At 49.7% G+C, this 24113-nt stretch overlaps 1 long non-coding RNA gene across 2 annotated transcripts; it reads right to left on the bottom strand.

Annotated features, from left to right (window-relative positions):
* Positions 1-12330: 12330 nt before the first annotated feature.
* LOC148050793 (uncharacterized) lies at positions 12331-24016 on the bottom strand. Of its 2 annotated transcripts, none has more exons than XR_015700701.1 (4): positions 23882-24016; positions 20604-20653; positions 14225-14385; positions 12331-13143 (listed from the first exon to the last, which is right to left on the bottom strand). It is a non-coding gene; the product is annotated as an uncharacterized LOC148050793 (long non-coding RNA). The 2 variants fall into 2 exon arrangements; XR_015700702.1 differs by lacking the exon at positions 23882-24016 and adding an exon at positions 22185-22304.
* Positions 24017-24113: the final 97 nt, after the last annotated feature.

Raw genomic sequence — 24113 nt, 5'->3', positions numbered from 1 at the left:
GCTGGCACGGGGCTCGGGGGGCCCTGGTCCACTGTGCACCAGCAGCTTCCAGGGGAAAAACAAAAAGGGCTGTGGCACGAAGGGAATTAGCGTAGAAATGTGCTCCTGGACTGTGGGAACTGCAAATTATACAACGCAAGTGACGTTTCTCACATCACTGTGAGGATGGGCATTTGCAGGTGTGGTTGCCAGTTGTGCGAAGAGTGCGAGCTTTTTTTTTATTGTTTAAATAATAAAAACTATGTGCTTAAAAAAACAAAACCAAACGAACCACAACCCTAAATGGATGCCATTAAAATCCTTCACCTGGGATAATAGGGAGATCAAAGAGCAGAAAGAGACACAGGCTCTGGTTTTGCTTTACCTCATTGCTTGGCTTGTCCCACTGACTTCAGACTGCTTGGGAGTGAGCTGTCTCTTCTGCAGCAAGAACTGGTTGTTTTTCCACTGGCTGTAATTACAGGTCAGATTGAGCTTATACGCATAACACGGTGCCGTTTCCAGCATTAATTATGCATCGTCAGAACTGGCATGGTTAGCAGACAAGTGGTCAGGATCCTGGAGGTGCTGGGGAGAGTGATGTGAGGGGAGATGCAGAAGCGCTCCTTGGGTGGCCTGAACAGTGAGTCGAGTCTGTTTGGCTGGCTCACTGTTTGAACACTGTATTTGTATCTGAAAATTATCTCATTAACCAGGTTTAAAAACCCCTGTGATGCTGTTGCTCCAGCCAGGTTGAGAGCAGACCGCTGGCACGGGACCCTCAGGCAGCCATCTCGGCACTTGCCATTCACAGAGGCACTGGGTGGCCCCGGAGGAGGCTGGCATTGGGCACAAACTGGGCTGAAAGTGTTGGCCTTTGGTGACTGTGTTTGAGTGAGGGGGGTGGTTGGGGTCTAGTTACAGCCGGGCTCAAAGCTCGTTTGCAGCGGGCTGAGTGCTGCAGTGCTCGGATCAGGCTCTGCTCTGCGTTAGCGAGAGGTAAATCAGCCATCAGGGGCTCCTGCTGTCGGATGCACATTAAGTAACTGCACACTTGAGTATGTGCTGCTTACTGGTGTAACACACTGCTGAGGATTTATTTTGATCCTATGTTGAAGGCCTCCACTAATTTCAGAGGAGTTTTTCCCAAGGGATTTTTATTTGGTGCCAGCTTGAACAGAAAATAGAGATGTTGAGGAGAGACCGGACTCCCTGGGGAAGACCTCGCCTGCCCTCCTTTGATGCTCTTCCATTTCAAAGGGGAGAAAATAACCGTAAAGCAGTTGTGGTCAGGCTGCAGCAGCAGCAGCAGGCACCAGATAGAGTCAAATCTGTTTCCTGCCTGGTGTGACCCGTGGCAGCCTGGCCGGCTCCGGATGCTCCTGCGGCTGGAGGAGCCACGGGGGTTTCTCTCCGTCTCAAAATGATTCAGCAGCCGGCCAGGTGCTGCAGCCCTCACCCTGCTGCTCAGTCCTCCCGGCCCTCCCAGCATGAGCAGCAAGGGCACCCAAGCATGGTATCCAGGGAGAAAACCAAAGAATTTGGCTACACACACTCTGAGGACAGCCAAGGATGATTTGAAAGAGCTGATAATGCTGTTTCCTTGTTTTCAAACTTGACTTCTGAGGGTTTTTTTCCTCCTCTGCTTCTTTTTGACTCCTTATTGCTCCAGTTTGAGGGGTGGTGAGCATCGCCCTCTGCTCGTGCCCTGTGGCCAGGGAGCCCACCTTCCCCCCGCACCGCATGGGCGGTAGGTGCAAAAACCCACCGCTGAATCCCAGTCTGTGTTTGCAGCTCTTAACTCTTGGGTCATAAATAATAACTATTGAAAGTTAAAGTTCTATTATCCCTCTACGATAGATTTAGCTCTTTTACAGCCCTTTGCGTTTCTAGATTTCCCAGTGTTTTACCAGGGTGGGTAATTCTGCTTATCCTCGTTTACTTACTAGGAAGCTGAAGCAGGGACAAGCGAAGGGACTTGTTCCCTGTCGGAGCAGGTCTCAGCTAGAGGAAAATGCCAGGCTCCCCTTCAGCAGCCTCCTGCCCTCCCATTAGCAATCCTGCCTCGACTTTTCTATTAGAAAAGCCCTGCATGGCCAACCACACTGGAATTAATTCTTCTTTTAAATGAATCATGCTAAAAAATTCATGACGCAGGAGCGGAAGGATTATTTTTCAGAAGAAGCCTTGCCTGCTGGAGGCATGGATCCTGGCAAAGTAAACCTTGATCCTCCCTGCAGCAGGCAGAACCCATGAATAATGAAAAACCGACCTCCTCCTGAAAAGCCCCCTCAGCTCCCACCCCACGCGGGGCTGGCAGCCTTGCTTCCACGTCGATGTGATCCCAACGGGAAGGGTCAGTAAAACTTGTCTATTTTATTGCCCATCAGAATAAAAGTGGGCCCGAAAGGAAGATTCACCCGCCCGCCAGCCCCAGCTGCCCCCTCCACCCGCACACCTCGCTGCCCTCAGTCCTTGCCCATCCCTGCACCCCTGCCCATCCCTGCACCCGGCTGCCCTCCCTCAATGACATTGCTCCTGGTGACCCGCTGCTTCATGGGCAGTGACCTCCCTTCCACCAAGACCGGCCGTTCTGCACCAGGGCCACCTCACGGGGCAGCCGGCGAGCCTGCGGTACCCGGGACAGGGGGATGCTGGTATTACCCGCACACCTAGCATCACATCTGCAGGCCCTGCGTCGCCCTAAAGCCACAGCCCGCTCCTCACCTGCACAAAGTGGGCTTCTCTTACACTTTTCCCTCTCACCGCTACAGGACCAGAGGCACACGTGTGTTCACAGAAAGGCCCCTGAGTTTTATTTCAACCAGAAAACATCAATTTGAAATGCAATGTGAATATAGAAGGCTGAATAAACCCAAACCTGGTTTTGCACTCCCTGCGGTGGAGTGCTTCCCTGCCATAGGGTCTGCAGTCCCTGCCCGCTGCTGCCATTCCCCTGCTGACTCGGCGGGCAGCGTGGGCGAGCCACCCCGGCCGGCTGCTCTCGTGGCACCCAGCCCTGCGCCGTCCCTGGTTTGCCCTGCATCACCTCCCGGCAGGGCAGCGAGCCCCAGCAGGGCTGCGTGGCGGTCCCATAAGCGAGCAATATATGTACCAGCAGGAGTGCCTAATTGTTCCCATTTAATGACTTTTTAACTTAATCATCCTCCAGACGGAGGGAGTGAAGGGAAGCGCCACTAGACAACACTTCTGAGACACTTCAGCGTTGAAGCGTGGAGTGGCTCCGCGCTGGCGGGCATTGGGAGGCATGGACAGGCGGGCGGGTGTTTTGCTGTGAATCTATAGGTGACACAGAGCTGCAATGCGTGCGTGGAAGGCTGTCCGGTTCCTTCCTTTATGTAATGCTCAGCATTTTCTCTGCACCTTGGTATCCAGAACAACTAGCTGCTACCTAATGCACCTTGCTACAGCGCGCAGTGACGCACCAGGGAGTTAGCAGAGGAATTCCAACAGCATTATCTCAGTGACCATGTTGCTGCGTTTCTTTGCTGCTTTGCAAAATGTGGGGCAGCTAAAAGGCAGACTTGCTAAATGTTGGCTGGCTTTTCTGGGGTTGTAGCCCTTCTACAACACGTTGCCAAGGGAAAATGTGAACTGTTTGATTTAAATACAACTTTTTCCTCATTTGCCCTAGTATAGAACACAGGCTCCTAATTGGTTTTTCTTTTGATTTGAGACTTAAAATCGTTTCTCCAATCAAGTATGTTATCTTTAAGGAAAAAAAAAAAGAAATCCTCTTGCCTAAGGGGTGAAGAGAAGCATGTAGTGGTTTGTTTTCACAGGAAAATCAGTCTTTGTTCAGAGAATGAATCAAACATGCAGGGACTTTGACTTGGATGAGTTAACCAGGCGTTTAGCAACACAGTTTTATAACATGTGCGTGATTTCTAATGAACTGCATGACAAGAAGTGGCCAAAACTGCGACTGGCAACAGCAGGACTGTGTTTGGTAAGGAAGGTCTGCTTCAGTATTTGGCATGGTCCTGCCCACAACCAGAAACTCGCTCGCTTATTGCAAGAGCTTACATATGACTTTAAAATGTGTAAATTTGTGCAGTAAATAACATTATCTGCTTGGAAAAAAAATGTCTGCATTTACCTCAGGAAATATTCCCATCAGTATTTAATGGGAAATTGTATGGATACGTATAAATTGGATCACACTATACCCAACTCTGAGACTTATTTGAAAAGCTTTTTGTTTGGTGGGCTGATTTCTGAAGCCCCTGTTCGGATGGTGTCTATGTGCTGTCACTGATCACCACAGCAGGTCCTACGGGCTGTATTTGTGGTCCAGCTGACGGGGGGTCTGGTGCGGCCGGTGCTTGCGGGGAGAGCGCCTGGGCCGGGGACGGAGCACTGTGGCCACCATTTACCGCGCTAGTGGCCTGGCAGCAGCTGAGCTGCTGAAGGGCTCTCTGTGCCGTGACAAAGTGGGAGCCAGACGGGCTCTGGGTGCATTTCTCGGTCTAGGCTCAAGCTGCTGCAGAGTTAGTCACCCTGTTTCTTGGCTGTTGTTCTTTGCTTTGAAAAGCATCTTCCACGCAAGGCTATTGCTACATTTGCCGTCCCTTCTATGCTCATCCAGACGCCGGAGACCCTTCTTCTCCCTTACCAAGCATGGTTGCTCTCGGGCCCCTGGGGATGCTGCTCCTCTTCCTCCCTGCCCTGGCTGCTCTATGGAGGGTCCTGGGGAGAGCCCACACATCGCACTCTGAGTTTGGTGGGTACCCCCAGGGATACCAGAAAGACCGAAAAATTAGCTTTTTCTTGGCAGTAATGCTGGGGGGAGGGAGGTGAGAGGGACTCCCAACTGGAAAATGCTTTTTCTGCCCTCCTCTATTGAAAACCATCCTACTGTGAATGTAATACTTTTTCCGCAACTCTAGGAAATACAATAATAGGTTGCACATTCAAACCAGCTGCTCGTTTATTTTTTCAACTGCCTCTGAAAAATGCTTGTAATTAGGAAAAATCTATAACAAGAAGTACAAACAAATCAAAGTCTCTCATTAGCCAGAAAGAGTCGGCTCTCTGCCTTAGCTATGGTTTTATTAAATTAGAATAATGAAGCAGAAGCTATACAAAGAAAAACAAGAGCTTTGGAAAGGTCTGAAAATATACAGCCATCAGTTTAGAAAACACATTTTCAAACTTAAACACGAAGCCGTAAACATGTTAGCTTGTGCTGTTCTAATACCTCCTTCTGTAACGCTGCGTGAACCTTAAAGAAATACCCTATAAAAGGGAAATAGGAGGAAGTCTTCTGTAATGCCTTAAATTTAAACTACAGAACTGGCAGAACCAGTCCCAGAGCAGATCTCCACAGGACTTGGAGGCGGCTCCAGGGTGTCCCCGTCAGCAGTGGTGCCACCAGCAGAGCTTTGGCAGTGGCCAGCTGGTTTGAAGGGCAGTGGAGAGGCTGTGCCATGTGGGACTCAAAGATGGTGGTGGTATTATGGATTTGGCTCGTCTCCTTTGGAAGGTTTAGTCCCCCTTGCAAAAATACTCTCCTCATACACAAGGGGCATCGTGGAGCGATGTGCACTGGAGCAGCTGGGACACGGGGCAAAGAGAGGAAGGACATCCTGGGGCGAGGGGACGGTCCCCAGGGCATCTGCACCGTGTCACACCTACAGTCAGAGCTTCAGGACAGAAACACGCTTCCATAGGTTTGATTTCTGCAGGAAAGGTGTTTTCCTGGCTCTGGTGCAGACCAGGCTCGGAAGCTGCAGCCTGCAGATCTTCCTGTTCATTGCCTGGCTCCTTACTTGCTTTGTACAATGTCTGGACACATGCAGAAGTGTTGAAGCCCTCTGTGGCCCCAGGGACAAAACACGGGCAGGCTGCTCGAGGACACTGCTGCCAAAGGACCTGCTTTCTTGCAAGCACTAGATATAAGCCAGTTTAGGTGCATTTCACTGTTTCAAAGTTCATTTTTTCCCATCCGTTTCTTTTAATAACTGTAGTTTGTTGCTTTCAAAAACAAAACAAAAATGACCTTGCCATTTTGAGCAGAAAAATGCTTTCAAAAATCTTCACCTGTGTGTTATCTAATGTATAGTTGTGAGCTGGAAAAATAAGTCTTGCCCTTAATGCACCTTAAATGGAGGTGCTGCAGGGCCGCGGCTGGGGCACCCTGTGGGGCAGGGCGGGCAGGACCCACTGGTCCCACTCCAGGGTCCGGGGCAAAGCTGATGGCCCTGTGCAAGGTCATGGTCAGAGTTAGGACCCCACAAGTGGCACTTTCCATCATTAGATCCAGATGACAGCCAAAGCCAGACTTGGGGCTGGTCAGCTTTTAATGGCATTGGCACGGGGGGTGGTGATCTCGTCCTTGCGCACAGAGACGCGGCAGCCGTCCCTGAGCCCGTGGGTTGAGCCGTGTGCAGGAAACCATGGCACAGCTGCCACCATGGGTCTGGTTTGAGAGGCAGTTTTTAATCGTAATTATTTCTGGTTTATTTAAGCCATAATTTCTGAAGCCTCAGTCCGCGGAACACAAACACATGTTATTCGGTCGGAGTGGGTCTGCAAGACGGTAGCAACGTCACCTCACGTGTGCGCGTGGATATTTACCTGCAGGTTGCAATCCCGCTCCCTTGTACTGAGAGTAAGGATTATCTGAGAGTCAGTAACTTGGATGGCAGCTTCCTTCAGCTGGTAACTTTAATGAGCAGGATCGCTTGTGGCAGTTTGAAGTAGAACAATAAAAATAACTTGTTTTGGAGTTTGAGCCACACTGAGCATACAAATCCGTACTCTGAGCCCCATCATCTAAATTTATCATCTAAACAATTTCTGGTTGTTTGTGGACTACGGGTAACATCAGTCATGTACTCTTTGGTCTGTCTTTCCTGGGAAAACCTCTCTGTGAACAGGAGCAGTGTTTGATTACAAACTTTTTAACTGTTTGTCCACAACTTTTTGTAAACAAGCCACCAGCATAGAGGCAAGGGCTTTGCAGCCCACAGCAGCTGGGTGAGCCCCTCTGAGCTCTGCCGTGCTCCCTGCAAAATCTGCTTGGCCCTTTCCCCCAGCCACCTTTCCCCCCGCTCCTGGTTCCAGTAATTGGGAAAGGTGCCCTGGCGCACGGCGGGCGCTGCCCAGAGGCACGGGAGCACTCGGAGCATGGAGCATTGCCCAGCCTGGCCGGCCCAGGGCAGCCCCTCATCCCCGGGCTCCCGAGCGGAGCAAAAACTGCACCTAGCAGGGATCTGCTGGCAGACAGCACAGCTGGAGACAGCTCTCTGAAGGAATGTTTATTTATTGCTTCAGCACCAGCCACAAAAAAACCCTAAACCTGGATAATTGAATATTCATCTTCTGTGAATTCTATTAATTCTGCATTTCGTGTGCTGAAGAGCAAAATAATTGCCGTAATTTCATCTCAAAACCTAAAGTAAATAACCATGAGCCTGTCATTTTTCTGTGTGTTTTCACTGAAAGGAAATTCATCTGCCTGCCTGCTCTCATTATGAAATGATCAGTGGGGCCGCTAGAAGAACAGCATATTTATTTTTACATTTCTCTGCAAAAGCCTATTTACTCTAAGTGGCACAGTTAACATTGCCAGTGATTTCTTTGTCCTGATTTTAAACAGCCTTTTAAAACCCAGCATTAATTTAAACAAGATAATATAAATTAAATTATGTGGTTTGGTGCAGTTCAGTGTCCCCCCCTTCAAAGTCTCTGCCTTTTTTTAAACCCCTAAGGAGATGCACTTTAATATCAATCAGTGCTAAAAGAAATCATTTTAAAAAATCAGGTTTTATCCACTAGAGAAAAGCACAGAAAGGAGAAAAAGTTTAAATGTGTAGATTTGGGATCTGGCACGTGGGATACCTGCAGCAGCAGGGCAGATGGGCAGGGGCTCTGGGGAGAGCTGGTGAAAGCCCCATGTGCATGGGGGGGTGCATGGCGGGGGGTGTGGGGGGGTGGCAGTGCTCCCCTCGAGTGGCCGTTTGGGTAGAGCAGCCGGTTAATGCGAATCGCGGCTGGAAAAGGCGCCTGCAGGAAGGTTTCCCTACTCTTTAAGCAGTGTGCGTGGCGTGACCCCGGGGCTGTCTCCTGTCCTCCCATGCGGCCATTAGCTTGGCAGGGGCTTGGCAGTGAAAAGTGGCCTGCGAGAGAGTTGTAAAAAGTAGGTTTTATGGTTTCTATGCGTCTCCCAGGAGATGTGAAGGAAGTCTCAGTATCTGGCCTTTTTTCTCACCCCCCTTATCTTCTCATTAGTGTTTACCAGACACACTACTTTCTCATGAAAGAGAAACTCCTGCTTTCAAAACTGGGGTCATTTGGTATCTGTGTCCCTTATACACTAATTCCTTTGGCTGGGGGCCTGCAGATGGTGTTTACACGTCGGAACGGAGGGGTGAAGGGAGCAGTGACGCTGGTTTGTACCGCTGCTCTTGCATGCTCAGACTGAAGATCAGCAGCATGAAGGACAATACAAGTCATCTGCAGTCCTGCTGAGTCCTGCCCGCGGGCAGACCCTGTGCTCGGTGCAGGCAGGTGCGGGCAGCCCCAGGCCGGCAGCCGGCAGTGCCCGTGCCAGGGGCAATGGCCCTGTGGATGCCCCCGCCAAGGGATGCAGCATCATACTTATTTGTTACTTTACTATTTAACACATCAGGCCTTTGCACATTATATTTCATCAAGCACTAAAGTTTAAACTGCCTCAACATCCAGGAGCAGCAGCATCTTTCTGCCACGTTGCCATTTATCCTCTTTCTGCTGAGATGCATAGTAAGCGTGGCAGCACTGTCACCTACCCCAGTGTCCCGTTGTATCCATCCTGGGGCAGGCAGACCCTCTTCACAGAGACGCTGCAAAATTTGGTTTTGCCACAGTGCACAGAAAATTTCCCTGACAAACCCTTCAACCTACGAGCAGGTACGAGCTACCGCATTACTGACAAATACATTTGCAGCTCCAACTCACGGCTCCTGCCAGCGGGACGTGCCGAGGGGTTCAGGCACACCAGCACGCTCCTGCTGCTCGTCTGCCCCGCCGCGGCAGCACCCACCCCGCATGCAGGGAGGGGAAAGTGTTGGGGCCTCAAAATAACTGACCCAGATAACTCAGACAGCAAGGCAGCAACCCCAGCAAAGACGTGCAGCATCTCTCCTCTTCAGTGACTGCAAATCGATGGGTTTATCCCACCTTGCCCTCTGGCTGTCTCCCAAGGTTCAGTGGCCCCTGCAGGGCAGTATTTTGGGGAGCACGCTGCGAGCTATCGGGCTGCTCCCTGTAAGCAATGATCTACTTCTGTCCAGTGAGATTGTGGATTGATTTATAGCTGAATTCTGACATCCTGGGTTTGTTTTTTCTTTAATTTGGAGAGTTTGGGGAAGGGCTGGGGAGCCCATGCAGCTGCACGAGCTGCTGCTCCACTGAGCAAACGCCCCATGCCGGTGCATGCCGGGGCGTGCTGCTGCCACGAGTGGGGCGACAGGTCGTCCCCTCCAGGTGCCAAACTGGCCCCGTGTTGCCAGGCTGCCACATGCAAGGTCCCGCGGCACCATGCGAGAGCGCCAGGCCGGTGCGGGGCAAGGCAGGGAAGCAGGCATGCCCTCCCGCTGATGCACAGCCTCGCCTCCTGCCCTCATTCCCCTCCTGTGTTTGCTAAAACAGCAGGACCCCGGTGGGTCCTGTGGCAGTCAGCTGGGCTTATACCGAGCCCTCCTGAGCCAAATCCCACAGTGCAACGCCTCGGTGACACCCGCAAGCTCGTCTGGGCTGCAAACCTGGCACAAGTTTATGGCCCCCTCCCGTGTAAACTGATGCTGTTGTTTAAGGGGAACTGAATTTGGTCAAAGAAACTCACAGTCTCTTTGCAGGGACTCACTACTTCGGTGCAGGCCAATGTTGCTGGGAGAGGCCCTGCAGACCCTGTGCCATGGCTGTGCCAGGCCATGCTCCCAGCGAGGAGTCGGATGTGCAGCCCTGGTGCTCCAGGGACAAGGCGACTCACCAAACCCTTGCCCACCCCCTGTGCCTTGACCCTCCGCGGGCTGTTGGAAAGCAGGGCAGGGACTGATTCATCCCCCGGGTCCGTGGGTCCCCTGGCTGCTGGGGAGGGCGCAGCTGCCTCTGCCCCAGACAAGACCCAGCACAGTGTCACCAGAACTGCTGCTTCTCCTGGCTGCAAAGCCTCTTCCCTGCAGCCAACTTTGGCATCAGCGCGGCATCCCGAGGTGTGTGCCGGGTGCGAGGGAGGCGAGCCACCACCCAGCAAGCGAGTCCTTCTCGTCAGGCTGCTTAGCCCGGACTAATGTGCTGGGCCAGAAAGCTGATGCCATTCCAGCAGCTTGCTGCTTAGCAGGCTCTAAGCAGTTTACAGGGCTGGCACAAGGGGCCTCTCAGCAATTAAGCACTCTCCTGCAAAGCTCTTGGGACATTCCTTGTGCAGCAAAAGCGAGATGTGTCTGCAGGGGCATCCCATCACCTGGGGGGGGGTCAGTGTGTGACCCCGCACCCTCGCTGGGTACCTGGGCAGCCTCAGGGCAAAGGGGGTTGGGGCTGTTGGTGCTGGAGGACCCTGCAAACCACCCTTGTTCTGGAGCAGGCTGCCGGACACCTGCTCCCAATTTTTTCTAGAAATAGGTCCAATAATTAGACCCGTCAGTTTATATAGAAGTAGTCCTGTTCACCGCCAAATTATGACTTCAGAGATTCAATCTCATTATTTGACCAGCAAGCTTGGCAGGATGATACCTCTTCTCTCATTACTTTACAAAAGTACTAAGCCTTTGCCCTGGCTGCTATTTTCTCCGCTGCAGCCGGACCGAGGGGATTTGGCAGGGTTCCTGCAGCTGCCTTAGCCAAAGAGATGAAGCTTCATTAGCACCTGTATCAGGGAGGCATTTATTTCCATTAAGACAGCATGGAGGGTGCCTTCCTCCTGGGCACAGCACAAACAGCAGGAGGCAAAGTCCTGCTCCCCTTTCCTCGAGAGCTCCCTCATCACTTAGCATCTATTTAAACTGTCTGCCAAAATCAGACTGAGCCACAAACGAGCTTGTCTGTGGCTTTGCCCTCCCCTCTCAGCAGCCAGTGCTGGCACCCCAGCAAGCCCAGCGGCACCGGGTGTCTGCAGTCTCTGGGGATGGGGCTGGGATGAGGCAGCCCGCCAGCACCTCTGGGACGGTGAGCATGCCCTGACCCTGGAAATGGCTGCAAAAGGGCTGCTGGGGGGAGCCTTTGCTCTGGACCTGGTCATACGTGGGCTGCCTTGCGCAGCACGGGTGAAACCAGTGATACAGATGGGCTTAAAATCTGAGCTCTTCACTGGGGTCTTTATGCCCAGAAGGGGGTTTGCTGGTATCCTGCCACCAGAAAACATGAGCCCCGTAAGTCTCCAGGGCTTTTTTTTTAATCTGCTGGAGAAAGAGGCACAGTCTTTATATTCCTCCCACGTTTAAACAGATCTGGGCTGACCAGGGCCAGCGCTCCACACAAAGGAAGAAATGTTGAACCCTGGCGAGGTGAGGCAGTGGAGCCAGCCCTGGTACGGGCGGGCTGCCTTGCTGCTGGGGCTCACAGCAGCGAATTTATGCCTTCTGGCTTTTTTAGGAAGCTGTTCCCTGGGGTTGCTGCTGCAGAGGTGTCGCTCCCTGCTCCTCCTGCTCGTGCTCATTTTTTTTTGCTAAATTAGAACTCAATTCCGGTACAACCCGTCCATCAGTTTTCTAGCCAGCACAGGGCAAAAAATCTCAGTCTATGGTTTGCAACCAAGCTGTTAGGCATGGAGAAAGCAGTCCACCAAGGAAAAACCTGGGTGCAGGGTAGTGGCTGGGCTTGTGCCTGAGCTTGGCTTGGGGACGGCGGCATGTTTTGTAGGATAAGCCACTACTTGGTCGAAGTCTTTGCACCAGGATTACACAAATCTACTACAAACATCGCTCTCTCTGTCTCCTACTGTCATTTTTTCCTTCTCAGTGACTCAGGCCGAAGGAATTTTTTCTGTCTTTGTCCCCTCGTGCCTTCTCATGTAGAGATAAGGGGAAAACCAGCCACTAGCAACGCCCAAGCTCTCTCATAGAAAGGGAATGATCACCAGACATATCTCACTGGTGTTTCCTCTTCCAGACATTGGAATTTCAGTAAATCACTCTCTCTGTGGTTGTGCAGTAGTAATAGGATAGCACATAAAAGGGCACTCCAAGTCTGAAGCAATTTGTATTCACAGCTTATAGTCACATCTCAGTTGTTTCCCGTAAAACCGCACAGAGTCATAGGGAGCTTTCTCTTTTCTTAACATTTACAACCGTGTCAAATCAAGATTTTAAAAATGTATTATTATGTGTGGTGAAGCCATTTCTTAAAGGTCAGGGGTACAGAAAGGAAAAAGTAGGCAGCTCTGTGCAGTTTGGGGCGCCTAAGCCAAGTCAGTGAGGGTCTGAAAGCAGGTAGAGCTCATCCCTGCCCTTTCCCTGGCGAGGGCACTGGCAGATGGACAAGGACTCCTAAGAGCAGAAATGGCCTGGGCAGGCAGCAGGAGGGAGATGGCGCGGGGCGGATTCCCGGGAAGGGTGCTGGGGTGATCCCGGGTCCCCAGCAAGGGTCCCCACGGAGCCACAGCTGCCAGCGATGCTTCCCCTCTCCCCTCTCTCATGACGAGTACAGAACGAAGCTAAAGCAGATTACAGTAAAATAACTATCAGTGCGGACAAAATACCAGAACACAAATGACAAACATTGTGAGAACAACTGAAAAGCATTTTATAAGATACGTCTTAAAATAGAGTTATGTTTCATTAGTTGAAGAATTAGATAACTGGCTACTGGAGATGAGTGGAAGTTGCACTGAAGGCTGCTCCAGAAGCCGGGCCGGGGCTCTGCAGCGACGTGAGTTGGCTGGTGTGCTGCCGCACGCAGAGCGGCGAGTTCTGTGTTAGCGCAGTTCCCGGAGTGAATTAGATTTAGGCTGCTTGGCTGCGTATCACACTGGCTATCTCAGCACTTTACAAAAGGAATCTTTAAGGAACTCTTAAAGGAACTTTTCAGGAACAATGTTTGCAAAGTGACAGTTGATTACATGGGGTTACACGGGATCCATTACACGGGATCCATTACATGGGATCCACCACGGCTGCAACACCAGCGCTTCCCGGCAAGCTCTGCGCGATGATGCTGGTCCTGTGCATGAAGGACAAGTTTCTCTTAAGAAAGCTGGTATTAAATGGCAGTATGTTTTGGTATTGATCCTTACCTGAGACAGCCCTGCAGTTCTAGGAGTACAGCTTTTCTACCTTCCCCCATTTATAATTCCTCTTGATTTTACTTATATTAGAAATCAAAGTGGCAAATAGAAACTCACAGAGGACTTTTTGCCTTTCTACACGCAAGTTTGCTATGGTTTCAAGTCAGTGCTGATCTTGCTGCCCATTAAATACAAGACATTAAAATCAATCATTTATAGCTTTAAAAGGTTCGTACAACAACAACCATACTCATTCATGTATGAACATTAACGAAGGTATTTTTCCTTAACAGTGGGGGTTTTTAGATAAATTCTAGAGATTATAAAAAAGATTATCTATGCCAGTGATTTTTTTTTTCCAGTACATTTTTAGACTAGGTTCCTGAAATAAGCTCCTGAAACTCCAATTTTAAAAGCCAAAGGTTAATCCCTTAAGAGCTCAATAGACAATCACTAAGGGGATGGAAAGCATTAGTGCGGCACAAGCAGAGGCTGAAAAGCAGGAGGGAAAGATGTGCCCACAGCGGGCAGCAGCCGCTGGCCGTGCCTGGGCACAGGGGGCAGAGGGTCCTGCTGCCATAGCAGGCAGGCACGGCCCCACAGCACAGCCCCACGGGTGCTGCCAGCGGGTGCAACATGCCTAGGGTGAGCTGATTTGGTTTCTAGGCAAAAAAAGCCAAATACTAAAAGAGGGAAAGAGTATAAAATTCACCTGAGGGGAAGGAGGGTGTATTTGGTTTGCCTGAACAGTTTCAGGGGAGCGCTCAGGGTTTGGATGGCTGCGTGCCTTGTTTATCTCTATGTGGGGTTTGTCTAGGAAAGAGTCAACAGCAGCCGGGCAGCAGGGGCATCGCTTGGTACCCAGCCGGGCAGGGATTTGGAAGGAATTAATGTGCAAAACGGTTGCACACAGTGGGTGGTACAAAATCAGAAAAGTGACTTGCTTGGTATGAAACAGGAGACAAAATCAGGGGCATTAGAAATGGAAGCTCAAATAAATCAGATATAACAACAGACCTGTGATTCACTGAAAACAGGGAGGTTCTGGTGGGGATGAGCCATTTTCAGGGACAACAGTCACAGCTGAGCTGTAACGCTGCAGGGACCGATGCAGTCTGTCATGGCACCGTACAGAGTCTGAACGTCCATCAGCTGGTCTGAAGCTAGTCCTCGTCATCCTAAGGGAAAGTGGAAACTTGTCTGGTTTAGCCAAGACTTCCCACCAACACCGCGCTGCGGTCTGCTCCTTGGGAGCGCTTCTGTCTTGTGTCCACATACACACGTCACCTGAGGCATGTGCTAACTTTGCTTTACAACATCTCAGAATAGATGTATATTTATGTTTTTTATGTTTTTTTCTACAGTCAACATGCCTATCTTTTTTTTTTTTTTTAAATAACGACTCCGATACAAACTGGGTGAGTCTATCTGTATTTGGAATTTAAATAAGGGAGGAGGGGACCTGGGGACAGAAGCGTCCCTGCAGCGGTGCCGCTTCCGACCAGGACTGCAGCACTTCAGCTTTTGCAGCTTAAACTGAAGCTGTTGCTTCAGCAACTGCACATTAAATTAGAATCAGCCTTAGTAATGATTGCCAGGGTATTTGTTTCCAGTAAGAGCCTAGCTGGCATTTCTTTGTACTACATGATTAGCTTTTCATTAAGCTTTTTTATTTCAGGTACTGACATATCTCTTTGCTTATTCCTTAGCATCACCTCCCTTCTAATTGTCAATGGGAGCTGTCGAATTTTACCTTAAGTTGTCAAATGCGTATTGAAGTGTCACTGAGTTACAGGGAGCCAAGGGATGCCTGGGTGCTCTGAGACGCGGCCAGGAAAATGTTGAACACGCTCAGCTTTAGCCCAATGGCAGGACAGAAACCAACTGAGAGCATCCCGGTAATGAGAGGCAACTGTGACCCATGCAGCAGCTCCCAGGGAGGCACAGCTCCGGGAGGAAGGAGGCCAGAGCAGCTGGGAGAGAGAAAGAGCTGCAGGATAATGAGAAAAGGAACAATAGCTGGAGGAGGAATGAAAGGGTCTGGCTGCGAAGGCATCAGCGCAGAGGTATTGCTCAGGGTGCTCCTACCCTGATCCGCTTCAAACACGTCAGAAGAGAGTCCCAAAAAAAGGGACTTCTAATATTTAGTTTGAACTCTTGTCACTTCTTTGTTATTACCGTATTTTCGGATATTCCCAAAATAAAATACAATAGAGTATTGGCATCAGGACAGCTAAAAATCCAGGATTCATTATGCGGCAGCACTAAACTGAATAATTTAGTTTCCGTTTCCATGACTGGTATTTTTGAGGCCCTTCCTTCCCCAAACTATACCCTTCGGGCAGGAATGTGAGGGAGGACAGTTTGCAAAAAGGCCACCCATTCCTGACGGGAGGAGGGGACTGGCAGGGCTGGTGCCGCGGGCAGGCAGGGCAGGGGGATGCCACCACCACCCAGGGCCACTTGGGTTTCATCACTGACCATGAGACTGGGGCAAGGATTGCGCCTTATTTATTCTTGTTGTAAAACCAGTGCCAAAGTAGATCCTTAGGATCCATTAGAAAAACCATTGACCGATCATTACTGGTAGCTTTGGACCCTCAAATTCAAGAACATCTAAAATATAACCAGACTCTAACATGGCTCACAGTTAAACAGAGCCTGTGCCATTAGCAGGGATCTGGTGAATAACATCAAGTTACACTTACAGCCTTTGAAAATGCAATTCTAGGGTTAGATATTCAATATTTCCATGTTTGAATGCATGAGCTTGTAACTGCTGCTGTACAGCAAAGCAAAAGGGTACGTGGATGTTTATTTTTATCCACGTGGAAATAATAATCCAACAGAATTCAGAAGTTATACATTTTCCAGCGAACTAACGGGCATGAGTTCCATTCCGAGCAAGGCAGTCGCTCCAGCTCCGGGAGCAGCAGCCCGGCCTGGAGAGGCGGGCGAGCGTTCAGACAAGCCCAGCACAGCTGCTGGCGGCAGGGATGGTGCTCGCCCTCGGGCATGGCCTGTCCTCGAGGAATGGGCACCGCCAACGCCGGCCCGAGCCCTCCGGTGCAGCAAACCCAGCAGTTCCCATCGGACGTGATGGGGCTGGTGAGAGCCTCTGGCACAGGCGCCCTGGGAGGCCGTCGGGTGCTCTGCACCACAGCAGGCGAGATGCCACTGTATGGAAAACGATGAGTCACTCACTTCAGCTCCATCGGGATAATAGCATAGGGTGAGATTTCTGCAGGAAATGTAATACCATGCAGGGATATATGGCATGTTCCTCCTTTTATCTAGATCAACTCATGTAGGACTGATTGGGAAAGAAAACGTGGATACAGAATAAAGAGCGGAAGGATGAAAGCTCAGAAGGGCTTCAGTAAGTGGCTTTTGCTAACAGCAGCAAGAGGTCACCTCCACAACTTTTAAATTGTGGTTGTTGCTACCTCCAGTCCATAGAAAGGCAATATGCCAGGCTTTCACCTATTATTACATGACTATTCTCTGATTTCTTAATCTTAGCTTTCAAAAAATTGTTACAGATCAGTTGTAACATCATCTTTCCATGTTTCATATACAGTAGGGAAGTTTAGCACCTGAAAACATTGTCTGATTTTAGCTTTCCTATATTTTTAGTGTTTATTTAAAAAATAATTTTAACCAAACAGATGACCTGATCAAATACTATATTAAAACGTCAAGAAACAATTTTGCCTGCATTTGACCATTTTTATAAAGAAATATTAAAAGGGACATTTAATTTAAAAATCCAATATTACCATATTATCTAATATCTGCTAAACCATTAGCAGATGATATTTACCATTGATGTGATTTGCCAGTGATGCAATTGCAGGTATTTTCTAAATAATATGTGACTTGATGTGTTCCAGAACTGGCCACTGCCTCCAGCTGTGCCTGCTGGGCCCACAGCAGGACTGCTCTCTCAGCAGCCCAGTGAGCTTTGGGAAGTGCCCTGCAAACCAGCACGAAGCCAGGGTCCGGGCGCACGCTGGAGGCCAGCACTGGAGGCCGACACCGTGTGAATGTGCAAAGTGGCTAAGACCCGATTCCTCTGAGAGCATCTGCTGAGCGCCCTTTGCACATCTGGAACTGGCCAAGAAAGCAGCCATTGCCATCCTGCCCCGGCCAGGGGACGCAGGGCCACCTCCTTCAAGTCCCTGCCTTGGGTGGGAGTCAGGGATCCAGCCCTCCCCACACCCCCAGTGCAATCCCATGGGCACAGAGCGAGGCAGGGCCAGCTCCTGCATGCCAGGGGGTCCCTGCACGTTATTACGGCTTGAGGTCATGGTCAAGACATCTCCTTACACAAATGGTAACTCGTTGCTGTCAGCACCGATTATCCAGCAGTGCAAGTGTGTTTTCCAGCAAATGGACCATTTTCCTTGGCCACGGTCAGAGGTGCCCTTGAAGATACATCACTGACGCCCAGGGAGCACAGGTTTGCTGCAGACAAACCAGAGAAAACCGAGAGCTTTGCTCTGATCTCTGCAGCCTGAAGGACATGCCTGCTACGCTGATTACCAAATTTTTGCTGTTGGTATGAGTGCCTAACTGTAGCTGTAAGGCATGTGTATCTACAGGAGGCAAGACAGAGTGGAAACCTGCCCAGGAGGTGAGGAGTGAGGACATATGCAAAAGTCCCGACTTCTGAAGAGCTGTTCTGAGGAAACGTGGTGCTCACACCCATTTCCATCACCTCAAACAAGATCACCGCTGGGATCACTAACACAGAGTGCAGAGTTAACAACGCTCTTGAAACCACCCGAAAATTCCCCGCAGCAGCAGGGCTGTGTATGAGCTGTGCCGTGCAAGCTCCATCTGACTCCCACTTCCTCACAGCCCTCGCTGGGCTGGGAAAACCCAACTGCCTTCCCTGCTGCTAACTTTGGTCCCGGTAACAGAGAAAAAGACAGAGAGAGGGCTAAAAAAACCAGCCAACCCATTACGCAGATGTACACAACTGGACATTGAAATGCAAGCTAGCTCCAGTGAAAATCAGAGTTAGGTCTCGAAACAACATTAGGGTCAGACGTGGTGCTGCCATCATGTGCTCGGCTGCACGGGGAAATCCAGCTTTGCTGCAGTGGCAGCATGGATCTGGGGGTGCAGAAGGCTTTGGGGGAGCAAGAGGAGCCAGGCAGGGCTGGAAGGAGGCACCAGGCACCTGCAGGGCCCCGCTGCAGCCCCATGGCTTCCCTGCCAGCCAGCTGGGTGGCCACGTGGAGGTGCGTCCCTGCAAACAGGAAAACCTGTCCCTGTACCCCACCAAGCTACGCTCGTAGGATGCTTCGGTTATAGCACCTCAGAGGGAGTGCTGTGTTCATTTTCCTCGATGCGTGAGGTAGCAAGTACTTAATTGAAATACTTAATTTTGTCTCCCTTGGTATGCGATCTTCACTGTTTCCTGCCTGTTTGTCTTCTTGGCCATTTGAGAAAACCGTGTAATGTGAGTATTAACGCACTATTAAACCTTCTCAGTAGAATTGTCATTCTTGGCTGGTAGCTGAACAAAAGATCTTTTCTACTGAGAATAGTAATTTCAATTTAAAATGGCGATATAGGAAGGAGGCAAGATGCTCTCTGCTGTAATTAGAACAAGTTTTCCAGTATTCTGTGTTATCTTTAGACTCTGGAAGTGTAGTTGCTCTACTAGGATTAATAAGTCACCTCTATTAACTCCATTTATTGCTGTGTTGGTATCACAGGAGCATCACAGTGGCAGTGCTGATCAGAAACTATTTGCATATTCTGAAATACAGAAGGCACTCTGAAACAGCAGGTTTGTTATTCTTGTTGGTTTATAATATTAATAAAGGCAAAGAAGGAGAAGAAAAGGCATATAGTATTCATCCCTATGGGAATATATGATAGTCATATTGGATACTTACCAGGGCCTTACGAACCAAGCACTCTGAATTCTCACACTATCCACTCACCAGATTACCCACTAGTGGTTATAAAACTATAATATTTTGCATGCACAATACTCTGTCATTCTGTCTTCCAAAGTTCACACCCTGTTGGGACTCTGTCGGTCCTTGGGGCTTACATTATGCTGTGTGCGGATCTATTTAATTAGCCCATGAACAGCTTTTGTTTTCAAGACAGCAAAATGTCAGCTCAGATATTAAAAATGCACACAGGCGCACGCTCCTCTTGCACCGGGGTGGGGGGGCGAGCTTCCCGTGCCTCAGCAGCAGGCAGCGGGGTATCTCCTTGAGGACCGTAGCACAGCAAGATTTTTTCACCCCCTAAAAAGCAGGTTGACAGTCTCCAAGAACAGCAATAAGTACAGCAACTTCCACTCTGCAGGGACAGAAAGCACAGGAGGGCAAAGCAGTGGCAAAGCAGAGACTTTGCTGGCAGAAGCACCAGCGAAGCTTTGGGCATGTAATCTGCCGGCAGTTTTCACGAGCAGGCTGAGAACTCAGTTAAGACTTGCTTTCAACCAGCGGTGCATGTCGTATCTGCAACAGACACGTCTAATTATTCTTATCAGCTCTTGAACTGTCACTTCCCAGGTTTGTTTTCCGAGCAAAGGCAAACGGAGGCAGTCGAGGCTTGCAATGGTGAGCAGGTGCCGCGCCATGCCAGGCTCGCTGTGGCGGGGCGGCATGCCAGCGCTGCCGCCCCGGGGTCGGGGTCCCCTGCTCCCTGCACCTCCCGCTGCCCCCCCTCGCCCCCTCCCAGGTTCCCAGGGGGACGCGCGCTCCTTTTCTGCGGCCAAGCAGCTCCTGCGCTGCCCTGTTCAGTAGGATCCCTGGGGCTGGTGCAGAACCGCAGACCAGAAACCCACCTCATCAGCCCTTCACAAGTGGGAACAGGGAATATTGGGCCTCTCTTGTGGGAGATTTTACACACCTTCCTGGTTTTCTTCACTGTTACGGATGTTTTTGTCTTGCACATCATTTCCTTGCCAGCGTTCAACCTTCCGCCTCAGTTGCTAAGGGCCACAAGTTCTTGCAGGAAGGTTACAGAAATTGCTTATTGCACAAAAGCAACTTTCCACATGTCTGCTCACCCTCAAATTTCCCAAATAGATTTACTCACAAGTCGAGGCCAAACCTGGGCATTTTCAGCATGTGAAGCTAAGGCTGGAAGGAAACAAAAACTGGGGCAAATATCCTTTGCTCACAGTCTGTCTACTATATATTTTTAAGTATTTTTAGACAGACAAGATTGAGCTTTGCTTCTTTTGTACAAATAAGTGTTTGCTTGAATCCTTTAAACCAAAATTTCCTCAGTTCTCACCTATGTGCAGGTGGCTGTTGGAAGTCCAGCTGAGGGACCTCTTACAGCTTCGAAGGTGTAGTATTTTAAAATATTGCATGCACGTATTTTAAAATAAAATAAATTAGTATTTCAGGCTCACCATGGAAAATCTGCACACTGTATCGGGGTGCTGGGAAGAGATGCCATCTTCTGTGACAAATGAAAAAGGAAGTTATGAAACTGCAGAGACTGGAGACAGAAAGTACAGTGTGATAAAGCATTACTTGACCTAAAGAGTTTCCTAATGAAAAGGGGAATAAAGCTCACCAGAAGCCAAGAAGTCAGTCACAAGCCAATCCAGGTAAAATGTGAAATAGGGGTTTTTGCAGCAGATACAATGTCCTGCAGCAGGGAGTCAAGAGCAGCTCACCCTCTGAGTTCTGTGCTCACTCACCGCTTCCAGCAGCGCTCCCGAGTGAGACAAGGAGTGCCTTATATACCTCTGTGTGTGTGTATATGTGTGTATATATATATATTTACCCTCATTATGAGCAGGCATTCTGATGATCATTTAGGGGGGTCCTTTCTATCAGCCTCTCAGTCTGCAGCTGGTTTGGGCCCATTGCTCATACTGGCATACTTTGAAATATTGAAATATGCATCTAAGTCTTCCTGATAACCAAAACCAACAGGTAGAAACAGCTGGATTTATGTCCAGACCGTTCCCTTTGCACACCCACACACTGCAATAGTTCAGCGCTAATTGGACTGATTGACTGGGAATTTCCATTTGCTCTCGAGCATGCTTTCTTTTCTCATTAGGGATATATCATCCGTTTGAGTTAAATCAGCTGTTAACAGAACAAAACATTCAGTTTAATGGAAATCAGTGGTATAAAATCCCAGATTTTGCAGAAAGTGCATTAAAAGGCAAAGCTGGAACGAATTCAGTTTCAGCTATACCAGACAGAAACCTATTCAGCTACAAGGCATATGCTAGAGCTATGGAGGAAAAGGTGCTAATGCAACATGCTTTATGGTTGTGGTCCAAAATAAGAACAGATCAGCGATACAAGCAGGAAGACACTAATTTGCTGGCTGTGTATGAAGGCATGGAACAGTATGGCTGCTAAAAAATATGCCTTGCTCTTTACTCCTGTAAGTACTTGGACCTTTCGCAGCTGAAGCACTGCAGTCAGAATGAGCAAACTGTTAAAACCAGTATGTGAGATTTCCATTTCCAGTACTGGCAGGCTCAGACGGGCGGTGCCGAGCGGCAGGCTGCCGATGGAGCAGCAGGGACGTAGCTGCTTATACAGCCTGGGCTGCACGGGTGCAGCTGCAGTGGGCAGGCGGGTGCCTTGGCAGGTCTAAAGTGCCACTAACCCCGGTGAGGAGCGAGGGTCCCTGCCATTCGCATGCCTCTGCCCTCCATCAGCAGCACCCGGCTGACCCCACACTGTAGCAAGAGGGGGACCGTAGTGTAGTTAGAGATAACAGATGAGGTTTGCGAGGCTAGGCAAAGGATGAAATATCGAGCAGTCACAGTAATTGGGGTATAAAAAGGGAAAAGGGAAGCCTGGATGAAGTGAGGTATGTGAGGCAGGAGTAAAAAGGAGGCAAGAATGCCAGTGACTTTAGAAAATGTGCATTAAAAAAGGGAAACACTCTTTTTGACTCTTGTGAGGAAAGGTGAATGTGGTTCTGGAAAGATGCTGCTGTTTGCCATATGTGGTAGCACCTGATCTTCTGATGGTGGACGTTCTTCCCCAGGAGAAGCCGGGAGATGATGCGCGAGTGTGATGTCACACCCTTGAGGGTACCATCAGAAACTGCTGGGGCAGGGAGGCAGCTTGATGCCTGTAATCAACGGGAGCAACACCATCACAACGGTGTCTGCTTTTTGGGTGCCCACCCTTCAAACAAGCCATTGAAAAATGAGATGACACTCAGAAAAAAGTTACAGGGATGAATCAGGTATCTTGGAAAATCCTGCACCTCAGCCTCAGGCACGAGCACACAAATCCTAAGGAATGCCTCCTTCCCCGGGCGGCTGCGGGCTCCCTGAATTACCGCTCTGACCTTTTGTCTCCATGGCTTGGCTTTATGGCGCTGCTTAGGTAACAGAGGAAAACAGGCTGTAGTTCATAGTGCATATTTACTGATGCTATCTAACGCTGCTTCGGTATGACTCAAAATTTGCTCAAGACAGGGAATTCAAGGAAGCTGCCAAGAGAGGCTATGTGTTAGCAATGGGACTGAAAAAATCACTAATGAAATAGCAATTATAAAGGGAAAGGTAAACTAAAAGGCTTCTCATATGCTAATAGCATCACTTGGTTGGTTGTTGTTGTTGTTTTTTTTTACACAATAATCCAAGTCCTTTATTAAAATGAACCCTGGTTTTGGCCATGCAGCTGATTCTTTGAGGAGCAAGATGGCTTTTTCAGAAACCAGCACGGTGGGCTTCATATTATTATTCTGTACTCACCATATGTCTGTTTTGTGGGTTGGGTGTTTTCTCTCACAGCAACGCCGAGGCTAAGGATTAATTTTTGCTAGCACTTTAAAATCCTAGAGGGCACCACTGAACAGTTTTGTAAACTGGGCTTGCTTTACAACACAGATTTTACAGGTGTTGCCGTTCCCATCTCATTTTTTGCTTTCCTTCTCTTCACATTCAATTTGTATTAAAATTAAAAAGAATCTTCAAAGTAGTAAATATGCAGTTAGGGGATGAGTACAAAAAGAAAAAAACCCTAATATACAGGAAGAAAAGGTCTTGTATTTACAAAATTTAAGCCATTGCTTCAAAGCTGTAGTCTGTCTAACTTGCCCCAAAAGAGATGCCAGGCTGGCAACTCCATCTGCATCCACTTGCATATTCCTACAGGGGTACAATATGCAGCTGATTTCCCAATTAAGCTTTGCCAACAAAGTAGTTTTATAATTTAGACAGACTCAAAAGTTTGAAAAATGAATACATATTCATGAAGTACTAATAATCCTCCGTCTAGAACACAGCTTTTAGCTGAGAGCAGATATGACTAGCTCATGTATCACTCACCACACATCCTAACTAAAATGTGAACAAGGAAGAAATGGCTGAAACCAGCAGATTGTGTTTTGCTAAGACAATAAATAATAATCGTATTCTGACTCAAGCGCCAAATGTATAGCGCTTAATTAGAGGTCAGTAGAGCATATTTCTGCTCAGCTGTTCCATTTACAGCAATTAACATGTTCGTGTAGCTTAAACTGGGTTGCAGCGCAGATTTCAAAGGGTTGAGTGAAAGCAAAATCAGCAAAGTGTTGTTCAGCCGTTGGCGGCAGCTCAGGAGGAGCACACCGGGCGCCCCGCTGCCCGCGCCCCGCTGCCCGCGCCCCGCTGCCCGCGCCCCGCTGCCCGCGCCCCGCTGCCCGCGCCCCGCCACGCACCGCTGCTGGCAGGAGGGGGCTCGCCCCAGGCGCGGCGTCCCCCTGCTCCATCGCTGCGGAGGGCTGGGGGGGACGCTGCCCTCCTCTGCCCGGAGGGGCCGCCCCGCCTGCCGCTGCTGTGCCGCCACGGTGCCCGCAGGAGCCCCTGGAGCGGGGCGACACCGGCGGGGGCGGGCGGGCGGCCGTGCCTGCTGGCGCTGGCCTGGCCGGCGGCGCCGCTCCCGCCGGGCCG

This window comes from Nipponia nippon, unplaced genomic scaffold (assembly GCF_047370975.1).
Source record: "Nipponia nippon isolate SJK-2023a ecotype South Korea unplaced genomic scaffold, ASM4737097v1 scaffold_7, whole genome shotgun sequence".
Lineage (NCBI taxonomy): Eukaryota > Metazoa > Chordata > Aves > Pelecaniformes > Threskiornithidae > Nipponia > Nipponia nippon.
Note: the sequence above shows the minus strand (reverse complement) of the source record. Positions and strands in the feature narration are given on the sequence as shown.